The sequence below is a fragment of the Homarus americanus genome, unplaced genomic scaffold (assembly GCF_018991925.1).
Source record: "Homarus americanus isolate GMGI-L3 unplaced genomic scaffold, GMGI_Hamer_2.0 scaffold32520, whole genome shotgun sequence".
Classification (NCBI taxonomy): Eukaryota; Metazoa; Arthropoda; class Malacostraca; order Decapoda; family Nephropidae; genus Homarus; species Homarus americanus.
Window position 1 is genome coordinate 82,501 of NW_024734006.1, and position 10,138 is coordinate 92,638.

The 10,138-nt window shown below is 52.1% G+C and overlaps 1 non-coding gene and 1 pseudogene across 1 annotated transcript in view; both read right to left on the reverse strand.

The window, feature by feature from the left end:
- LOC121870104 overlaps positions 1–1,460 on the reverse strand; it is a 4,223-nt gene extending 2,763 nt beyond the window's left edge. The window contains exon 1 of the ribosomal RNA XR_006089646.1: positions 1–1,460. This exon is cut by the window's left edge and continues 2,763 nt beyond it. This is a non-coding gene — a ribosomal RNA (large subunit ribosomal RNA).
- Positions 1,461–2,569: 1,109 nt separating this feature from the next.
- On the reverse strand, positions 2,570–2,730 carry LOC121870107 (annotated as a pseudogene).
- Between the last annotated feature and the right edge of the window lie 7,408 nt (positions 2,731–10,138).

Here is a 10,138-nt window from a genome sequence, read left to right on the forward strand (position 1 = left end):
CCACTAGATACTCAGATTAGTCGCGGAGCTTCATCCCTACAAGCAAGCTCGGCATCTCACCCATTTAAAGTTTGAGAATAGGTTGAGGACGTTTCGTCCCCAAGACCTCTAATCATTCGCTTTACCGGATGAAATTCACCCTGCGAGTTCCAGCTATCCTGAAAACTTCGGAGGGCCAGCTACTAGATGATTCGATTAGTTGCCCTATACCCCGCGATCGATTTGCAGTCGCTACGGACCTCCACCAGAGTTTCCTCTGGCTTCATCCTGGCCAGGCATAGTTCACCATCTTTCGGGTCCCAACATATATGCTCATGGTACTTGCCGACTGCCCGAAGCCTGCCCGGTGCCTCCGCCGTTTACCGACGGCCCGCTTCGGGGCGGACAGCACGGCGTCTTGCAAGTCCGGCCTGCCCCCCTCCCATGAGGGAAATTAAACTTCGACCATCGCCCTGACGACCTCCACCACGCAACGTCCAGAGGCGGAAAGTATCTCACCCGCTTGTCGCGGCGTGGGCGACGCAGGCAGCCGGTCAGGATCGGCCCAAGACGCACCGGAGAGCAGCTGCGGGCGCCCGTCACTTTCATTTCGCCTTTGGGTTTAGTGAGCCCATTGACTTGCACACATGTTAGACTCCTTGGTCCGTGTTTCAAGACGGGTCGGGTGGATCACCGACCTTTTGCACACCGCGAGCAAAACCGCCGCCGAAGCGGCGGCAAGCTCTTCTCGACGACCGTCGCCGGGGCAGCCAGGACACCGGTGGTTCCCCCCGTCGCGCGGGTCTCCCCCCCAGACGAGCTGAGAGAGTCGGCGGCGAGGTACCAGTCCGACCGGGCCTTCGACGTCCCCGGCAACGGGTCGCGGTGACCTACTACGAGGCGAAATACGCCCGCCGACGCCAGCGTGAGTGGGGGCGCGCCCAAACATTTTTGGGTCGCTCAATTACAACACCCCACCCAGCCGACAGCCGACGAGCTGAATCCCCTCAGTTCGACCTTCGAGTTTCCACCCGTTTGGCTCTTAACGGTTTCCGCGTACTCTTGAACTCTCTCTTCAAAGTTCTTTTCAGCTTTCCCTCACGGTACTTGTTCGCTATCGGTCTGCGTGATCATATTTAGCCTTAGATGGAGTTTACCACCTGCTTTGGGCTGCACTTTCAAGCAACCCGGCTCTACAGAGGCCCTTTCCGGCCGTCCCATCTGTACCCTCACGGGCGCCGCCATACGGGCCTGTCACCCTCCATGGGCAGTGGCCGCTTTCAAGCTTGACTTAGGCGGTATGGGGCGGCGTGCTGGACCCTCTGAAGCGCAACACCCCTGGAGTGCCCGAAGACATCGAGGTTATCGCGGCTGGGCACGGTTCAGTAAGCCCTTACTAAGGGAATCCTACATTTGGTTTTCTTTTCCTCCGCTTATTAATACTTAAATTTGGCGGGTAGCTCTCTCCTACTACGAGGTCGATCGTGGTCTCATCATCCTTAGGGGGAACACGTTCCCCAACCACGAAGCGGAAGACGCTCTGCCACCGACTTTCTTCACCACCGACATTACCACGTGCTGCTGCAAAAGACATACACAGGAAGGTTTGAGGGGCTTGTCGCGGGGGTACCAGCGGCCATGGCGCCGGCACTCCCACCCCTGACTCCGTTCCTTCTCATTGAGTGGTAAATGGCCAATAGGAAAAGTGTTCCAGCAGAACATCTCTCGCAGATTCATATACACACACAGTTTTAATGCATATACGCTCGTGTTCCGCCCTTACTCGGCCGCACCTTTGCCGCTTAAACTTTGACCTCTTTCCCCGTTCCCGCATGCCACAGCAGTGGCACTTGTTTATCCGGAGAAAGAGAGCGAGAGTCGCAGTATTAATTGGCGTGAGCGGCCTTTCCGGCTGCAGAACTAGTGCTCTATCCCGGCGAGCGCCGTTATGAGGCGCAACACCGTCTTTAACGCGTTTAGAGAGAACTCCCCTGCCTCCCTCCCAGTCATGAGATAGACGTGGACTCGTGGCGAACTCTCAAAGAGAACGCCCACACCGCGTCTGACCGTGGGAGAGGGTGGAGGAGCGCGTGAGGAAGAGCACGGCGTCACCCAAGCATTCTCATCTCTCTGCCTGCACCACTACATGGTAGACTGCGGGCCCAGGCGCACTCATCAATTTAGGTTCCACTGCAATGCATGCCAAGCACTCTTTTCGAGGTGATAGACGAAATTCCGGCGGGGCTTACTTAAAGATATCCGACCCGGTTTCGTTTCCTCTTCGTGGGATGGAGTGCCTCTTAGAACATGTGCAGCATCAGCCATGAGCGGCCGACGGCCATTCGTGTCTCTGTGGACAGCAGGCAAAAGAAGCGCCGCCTCAGTTATTTGCGAGGGCGACAACTGTAAGCTTTGTTGTGGTTGAATGTGGGTGCCAAGTCCATGGACACGCTAGTGATAGGCTTCTTGTTTTAAGGGCCGCCTAAGCAGCGGGCGGTCACCAAGGCAGAGCTCGGTTGGGGTTACCCTCGTGTCGGGGAGACAGTCAGCAGGCACCGAACTTCGCCTTGACCCGATGGATGTATATTTCCGACCTGGTAAATGAGTAGGCGACAAGCTCATATGGCTGCCGCCGCCGCAATATGCATTCAACTTGTCGATGTATCTGGTATTCTTGCGATTCACATACCGACACGCAGTTTGCTGCGGTCTTCATCGACCCACGAGCCGAGTGATCTCCCGTTAAGAGTTGTGTATTTGCCATTTGGTCTTTTTGCGACTAACCATCACAGGTCGAGTCTCAATGAAAGGGTTTGACAGACATAGCCCAAGTTTGTGGTTTGGGTTTGGCCGGACGGCTTGTTGTTGTTTTTGACACTTGAATTTCACTCTTTTTGGGTCAAGAGGCTTATTCGCCGGTAGTAAGGAACGGACGGGCAGCCGTCCAAAGCTCCGTCCATCCTCCTCCGGTCTTCGCGCTCTCGCCCGAGTGTGGTCCACCTACAGCGTGGTGGTACCTATTTTTGGTGCGGGGGCCGGGATTGTCCTCTTTCGCTGCTGGAGTTGCCAGAGCAGAGCCCGAGACCGCCCAAATCAGGAGAGTAGTAGTTTTAAGAACGCCCCGTTCTCTTTCTCTCTGTTAATGATCCTTCCGCAGGTTCACCTACGGAAACCTTGTTACGACTTTTACTTCCTCTAAATGATCAAGTTTGGACATCTTTCCGTCAGCTCGAGGCGACGACCCCAGAAAACCCTCGCGGGCAACGGGGCCGACAATCCAAGAGCGCCAGTCCGAAGGCCTCACTAAATCATTCAATCAGTAGTAGCGACGGGGCGGTGTGTACAAGGGCAGGGGACGGCCAATCAGCGCAAGCTGATGACTTACTTTACTTACTGGGAATTCCTCGTTCATAGGGAAACAATTGCAAGCCCCAATCCCTATCAAGAAAGGCTTTGAGCAGATTTACCGCTCCTCGGAGGAAAACTCGTTGATCCCTTCAGTGTAGCGTCGCGACCCAGAACATCTAAGGCATCACAGACCTGTTATTGCTCAATCTCGATGCGGCTAGAATTGCGGCTTATCCCTCTAAGAAGAAGTTGCGAACTGGACACCATTTTCTGGGGATCCGTCGACTACTTAGTAGGCCAGAGTCTCGTTCGTTATCGGAATTAACCAGACAAATCGCTCCACCAACTAAGAACGGCCATGCACCACCACCCACCGAATCGAGAAAGAGCTCTCAATCTGTCAATCCTTCCGGTGTCTGGGCCTGGTGAGGTTTCCCGTGTTGAGTCAAATTAAGCCGCAGGCTCCACTCCTGGTGGTGCCCTTCCGTCAATTCCTTTAAGTTTCAGCTTTGCAACCATACTTCCCCGGAACCCAAAGACTTTGGTTTCCCGGAAGCTGCCCGCCGGGTCATGGGAATAACGCCGGCGGATCGCTAGTTGGCATCGTTTATGGTTAGAACTAGGGGTATCTGATCGCCTTCGAACCTCTAACTTTCGTTCTTGATTAATGAAAACATCCTTGGCAAATGCTTGCAGTAGTTCGTCTTGCGACGGTCCAAGAATTTCACCTCTAGCGTCAACGAATGCCCCGCCTGTTCCGATTAGTCATTACCTCTGGTTCCGAAAACCAACAAAATAGAACCGAGGTCCTATTCCATTATTCCATGCATCACCATTCGGGCCATTCAAATAGCCTGCTCTGAGCACTCTAATTTTTTCAAAGTAAACTCTCCGGCCACTCGGGACACTCGACAAAGAGCATCCTGCGAGCGGCGGGCGGCTGTTCGGGCGTGACAGTAAACACCGGGTGCACCGTCAGTCCGGAACTGAGATCCAACTACGAGCTTTTTAACCGCAACAACTTTAATATACGCTATTGGAGCTGGAATTACCGCGGCTGCTGGCACCAGACTTGCCCTCCAATGGATACTCGTTAAAGGATTTAAAGTGTACTCATTCCGATTGCGAGGCCTCGGATGAGACTCACATCGTTATTTTCGTCACTACCTCCCGTGCCGTGGGTAATTTGCGTGCCTGCTGCCTTCCTTAGATGTGGTAGCCGTTTCTCAGGCTCCTCTCCGGAATCGAACCCTGATTCCCCGTTACCGTTATAGCCATTGTAGGCGCATAACCTACAATCGAAAGCTGATAAGGCAGACACTTGAAAGAAGCGGCGCCGGCGGAGACCGTGCGCCAAGTTATTCAGATTCACCACAGGTGGGTTACGGACCGGGCCCGACCAGTTTTGAACTAATAAAAGCGCTCTTCCCTTGCGGTCAGAGACCCAATTGCATGTATTAGCTCTAGAATTGCCACAGTTATCCAAGTAAGTGGGTTTACAGATCCAATGAAACATAGCTGATTTAATGAGCCATTCGCGGTTTCGCCTTAAATCGGCTTGTACTTACACATGCATGGCTTAATCTTTGAGACAAGCATATGACTACTGGCAGGATCAACCAGGTAGCTGCTGCTGTTGGGCGCCTATCACGGCGGCCAAAATAGTGAGATTGAGAGAGAGGCAGAAGACATTGGGAGGACCGCACGTTGGCCTTAGAGAAATAGCAAACCAGATGATCAGATCTAACTGCACCTTCTCTTGCTATCCTCGGCGCCGCAGCGCCCGGTGTGCCAATCTCCTCCTTATCCGCTCCTCTTTGCCCCAGCTCCAGCGAGGCAGCCGACATTGGGCGAGGGACCGCGTTGGCGAATCTCCTCCCTTATCCGCTCCTCTTCTCTTTGCCCCAGCGAGGCAAGACATTGGGCGAGGGACCGCGTTGGCCTTAGAGAAATAGCAACCAGATGATCAGATCAAACTGCACCTTCTCTCGCTATCCTCGGCGCCGGCAGCCAGTGTGCCAATCTCCTCCCTTATCCTCCTCTTCTCTTTGCCCCAGCGAGGCAGCCGACATTGGGCGAGGGACCGCACGTTGGCCTTAGAGAAATAGCAAACCAGATGATCAGATCAAACTGCACCTTCTCTCGCTATCCTCGGCCGGCAGCGCCACCGTGTGTGCCAATCTCCTCCCTTATCCGCTCCTCTCCTCTTCTTTACCCAGCTCCAGCGAGGCAGCCGACATTGGGCGAGGACCACGTTGGCCAATCTCCTCCCTTATCCGCTCCTCTTCTCTTCTCTTTGCCCCAGCGAGGCATAAGACATTGGCCCATCTCCTCCTCTCTCTCTTTCTCTTACTGTTTGTGGGGTGGTCATGAGCCCATCGTCGCCCAATATTGGTTAGGTTGTGTATTTCACGGGTGGGAACCGCCATCATCGTTGTTAGGTGATGGGGTAACCTAACGTGCTTTGACGAGTTTTGGCTGCTAAACTCTCTTTTTAGTATACGGCTCCCAGACTGCGCCCTGGTCGTGTTGAACCATGAGCGTTGTCTATGCACATTTAGGGTAGCCGTTTGCGCGTGGAATAGTGCAATGAATCTCGGTCAAGACGGTCGGCTGCATTGAAGGCCGGCACAGACGCGAGACGGGGTGATCAGCCAACGCAAGTCCGCTAAGTTGGGCAGACAGCAAGGCGAAGGGCCCGTTCCGGACTGAAAGGCCGCAGCATATGCTGTGACGGAAACTAGTAGGGTGGCGACGTGCGCCGAGAGAGAGAGAGTAAATAATGTCCAAACGGAAGAGAGACCTGGCAAGTGTAATTGATAGCGCGAGCCTACTCGCCATAAGCCCGCTCCACTGCCATTCCTCTGATCCAATGAGACTAAAATCTCTCTCTCTCTCTCTCTGCTCCAGCCATTGCAGGGCAGGGCGACGGCAATTTTGGTTGTTGTTTTTGAATGCCGCTTTGCCGAGAGCGCGGCGCTGGGGGCGGAAGATATTTCACACCGAATATGTGTGTGAAGGCACCCTCTCCCTTAATATAGTGAAATAGTGCAATCCAGCATACAAGGTCGGACGATAGGACATTCACCGCCGCACCTCGAGAGTGGATGTTGGGTAAGGTTAAAACCGGACTGTTCGCAGACAGCTAACCCGGTTCCGGACTAATTGGTGGATGCAACATCATGATGATGCTGCTGCTGTCGCGAAACCGCAGTGGCGACGTGAGAGAGTAATAATGTTCAATAGGGAGAGCGACCTGGCTAGTGTAATTGATAGATCGCGAGCCTACTCGCCATTAGCCCGCTCCACTGCCATTCCTCTGACCCAATGAGACTATTCTCTCTCTCGCTCTCCTTCTGCTCCAGCCATTGCAGGGCAGGAGAGGAAATCGACGGCAATTTTGGTTGTTGTTTTGAATGCCGCGTTTTAGAGGCGCCGGCGCTCCGCTGGGGGCGGAAGATATTTCACATCGAATATGTGTGTGAAGGCACCCTCTCCTTAATATAGTGAAATAGTGCAATCCAGCATACAAGAGCGGACGATAGGACAGTCACCGTACCGCACCTCGAGAGTGGAAGTTGTTTGATCGTTTGTTAGGCAAGGTTAAAACCTGACTGTTCGCGAACAGCCGAATAACCCGGTTCCGGACTTACAATAGACGCAACATCATGATGCTGCTGCTGTCGCGAAACCGTGTGGCGACGTGCGCCGAGAGAGTAATAATGTTCAATTGGGAGACAGACCTGGCTAGTGAAATTCATAGATCGCGCTCCACTGCCATTCCTCTGACCCCATGAGACTATTTTCTCTCTCTCTCTCTTCTTCTGCTGCTGCTGCTGCTGCTGCTCCAGCCATTGCAGGGCAGGGAAGGGAAAGCGACGGCAACTTTGGTTGTTGTTTTTGAATGCCGGCTTTGCAGAGGCGCGGCGCTCCGCTGGGGGCGGAAGATATTCCACACCGAATAGGTGTGTGAAGGCACCCTCTCCCTTAATATAGTGAAATAGTGCAATCCAGCATACAAGAGCGGACGATAGGACAGTCACCGTACCGCACCTCGAGAGTGGAAGTTGTTTGATCGTTTGTTAGGCAAGGTTAAAACCCGACTGTTCGCGAACAGCCGAATAACCCGGTTCCGGACTTACAATAGACGCAACATCATGATGCTGCTGCTGTCGCGGAAACCGTGGTGGCGCGTGCGCCGAGAGTAATAATGTTCAATTGGGAGACAGACCTGGCTAGTGAAATTCATAGATCGCACTCCACTGCCATTCCTCTGACCCCATGAGACTATTTTCTCTCTCTCTTCTTCTGCTGCTGCTGCTCCAGCCATTGCAGGGCAGGGAAGGGAAAGCGACGGCAACTTTGGTTGTTGTTTTTGAATGCGCGCTTTAGCAGAGGCGCCGGCGCTCCGCTGGGGGCGGAAGATATTCCACACCGAATAGGTGTGTGAAGGCACCTCTCCCTTAATATAGTGAAATAGTGCAATCCAGCATACAAGAGCGGACGATAGGACAGTCACCGCCGCACCTCGAGAGTGGAAGTTGTTTGATCGTTTGTTAGGCAAGGTTAAAACCCGACTGTTCGCGAACAGCCGAATAACCCGGTTCCGGACTTACAATAGACGCAACATCATGATGCTGCTGCTGTCGCGAAACCGTGGTGGCGACGTGCGCCGAGAGTAATAATGTTCAATTGGGAGACAGACCTGGCTAGTGAAATTCATAGATCGCTCCACTGCCATTCCTCTGACCCCATGAGACTATTTTCTCTCTCTCTTCTTCTGCTGCTGCTCAGCCATTGCAGGGCAGGGAAGGGAAAGCGACGGCAATTTTGGTTGTTGTTTTGAATGCCGCTTTGCGCAGAGGCGCTCCGCTGGGGGCGGAAGATATTTCACACCAAATATGTGTGCGAAGGCACCTCCCCTTAATATAGTGAAATAGTGCAATCGAACATATAAGGGCGGACGTTTTCATCACCGTCTCCCCTCGGTGTGTGCAGATTCTCGGATCATTTTGTAAAGTATGCTCGACCCCGATTGACTTTGACGGTCTCCCATTCGGTGTGCAAGTTTCTGTAGTATGCTATTAAATCGACCCCCGATTGACTTTGACTGTCTCCCATTCGGGTGTGCAAGTTTCTGTAGTATGCTATCAAATCGACCCCGATTGACTTTGACGGTCTCCCATTCGGTGTGCAAGTTTCTGTAGTATGCTATTAAATCGACCCCGATTGACTTTGACGGTCTCCCATTCGGGTGAAAGTTTCTGTAGTATGCTATTAAATCGACCCCGATTGACTTTCACTGTCTCCCATTCGGTGTGCAAGTTTCTGTAGTATGCTATTAAATCGACCCCGATTGACTTTCACTGTCTCCCATTCGGTGTGCAAGTTTCTGTAGTATGCTATCAAATCGACCCCGATTGACTTTGACGGTCTCCCATTCGGGTGTGCAAGTTTCTGTAGTATGCTATCAAATCGACCCCGATTGACTTTGACGGTCTCCCATTCGGTGTGCAAGTTTCTGTAGTATGCTATTAAATCGACCCCGATTGACTTTGACTGTCTCCCATTCGGTGTGCAAGTTCTCTGTAGTATGCTATCAAATCGACCCCGATTGACTTTGACGGTCTCCCATTCGGTGCAAGTTCTCTGTAGTATGCTATCAAATCGACCCCGATTCACTTTGACGGTCTCCCATGCGGTGTGGAACTTCTCTGGTATGTTGTATAATATGACCGAGGTGCCCTACCCTTACTATAGTGAAATAGTGCCATCCAGTGTACAAGGGCGGACGCTTTCATCACCGTCTCCCACTCGGTGTGTGCACATTCTCGGATCATTTTGTATAGTATGCTATTAAATCGACCCTCGATTGACTCTGACGGTCTCCCATTCGGGTGTGCAAGTTTCTGTAGTATGCTATTAAATCGACCCCGATTGACTTTGACTGGCTCCCATTAAGTTTCTGTAGTATGCTATCAATTGACTTTGATTCAAGTTTCTGTAGTATGCTATCAAATCGACCCCGATTGACTTTGACGGTCTCCCATTCGGGTGTGCAAGTTTCTGTAGTATGCTATTAAATCGACCCCGATTGACTTTGACGGTCTCCCATTCGGTGTGCAAGTTTCTGTAGTATGCTATTAAATCGACCCCGATTGACTTTGACTGTCTCCCATTCGGGTGTGCAAGTTTCTGTAGTATGCTATCAAATCGACCCCGATTGACTTTGACGGTCTCCCATTCGGTGTGCAAGTTTCTGTAGTATGCTATTAAATCGATTGACCATTGTTTCCAAATCGACCCCGATTGACTTTGACTATTCGGGTGTGCAAGTTTCTGTAGTATGCTATCAAATCGACCCCGATTGACTTTGACGGTCTCCCATTGTGCAAGTTTCTGTAGTATGCTATTAAATCGACCCCGATTGACTTTGACGGTCTCCCATTCGGGTGTGCAAGTTTCTGTAGTATGCTATTCAATCGACCCCCGATTGACTTTCACTGTCTCCCATTCGGGTGTGCAAGTTTCTGTAGTATGCTATCAAATCCCCGATTGACTTTGACGGTCTCCCATTCGGTGTGCAAGTTTCTGTAGTATGCTATTAAATCGACCCCGATTGACTTTGACGTCTCCCATTCGGGTGTGCTTTCTGTAGTATGCTATTAAATCGACCCCGATTGACTTTGACTGTCTCCATTCGGGTGCAAGTTTCTGTAGTATGCTATTAAATCGACCCCGATTGACTTTCACTGTCTCCCATTCGGTGTGCAAGTTTCTGTAGTATGCTATCAAATCGACCCCGATTGAC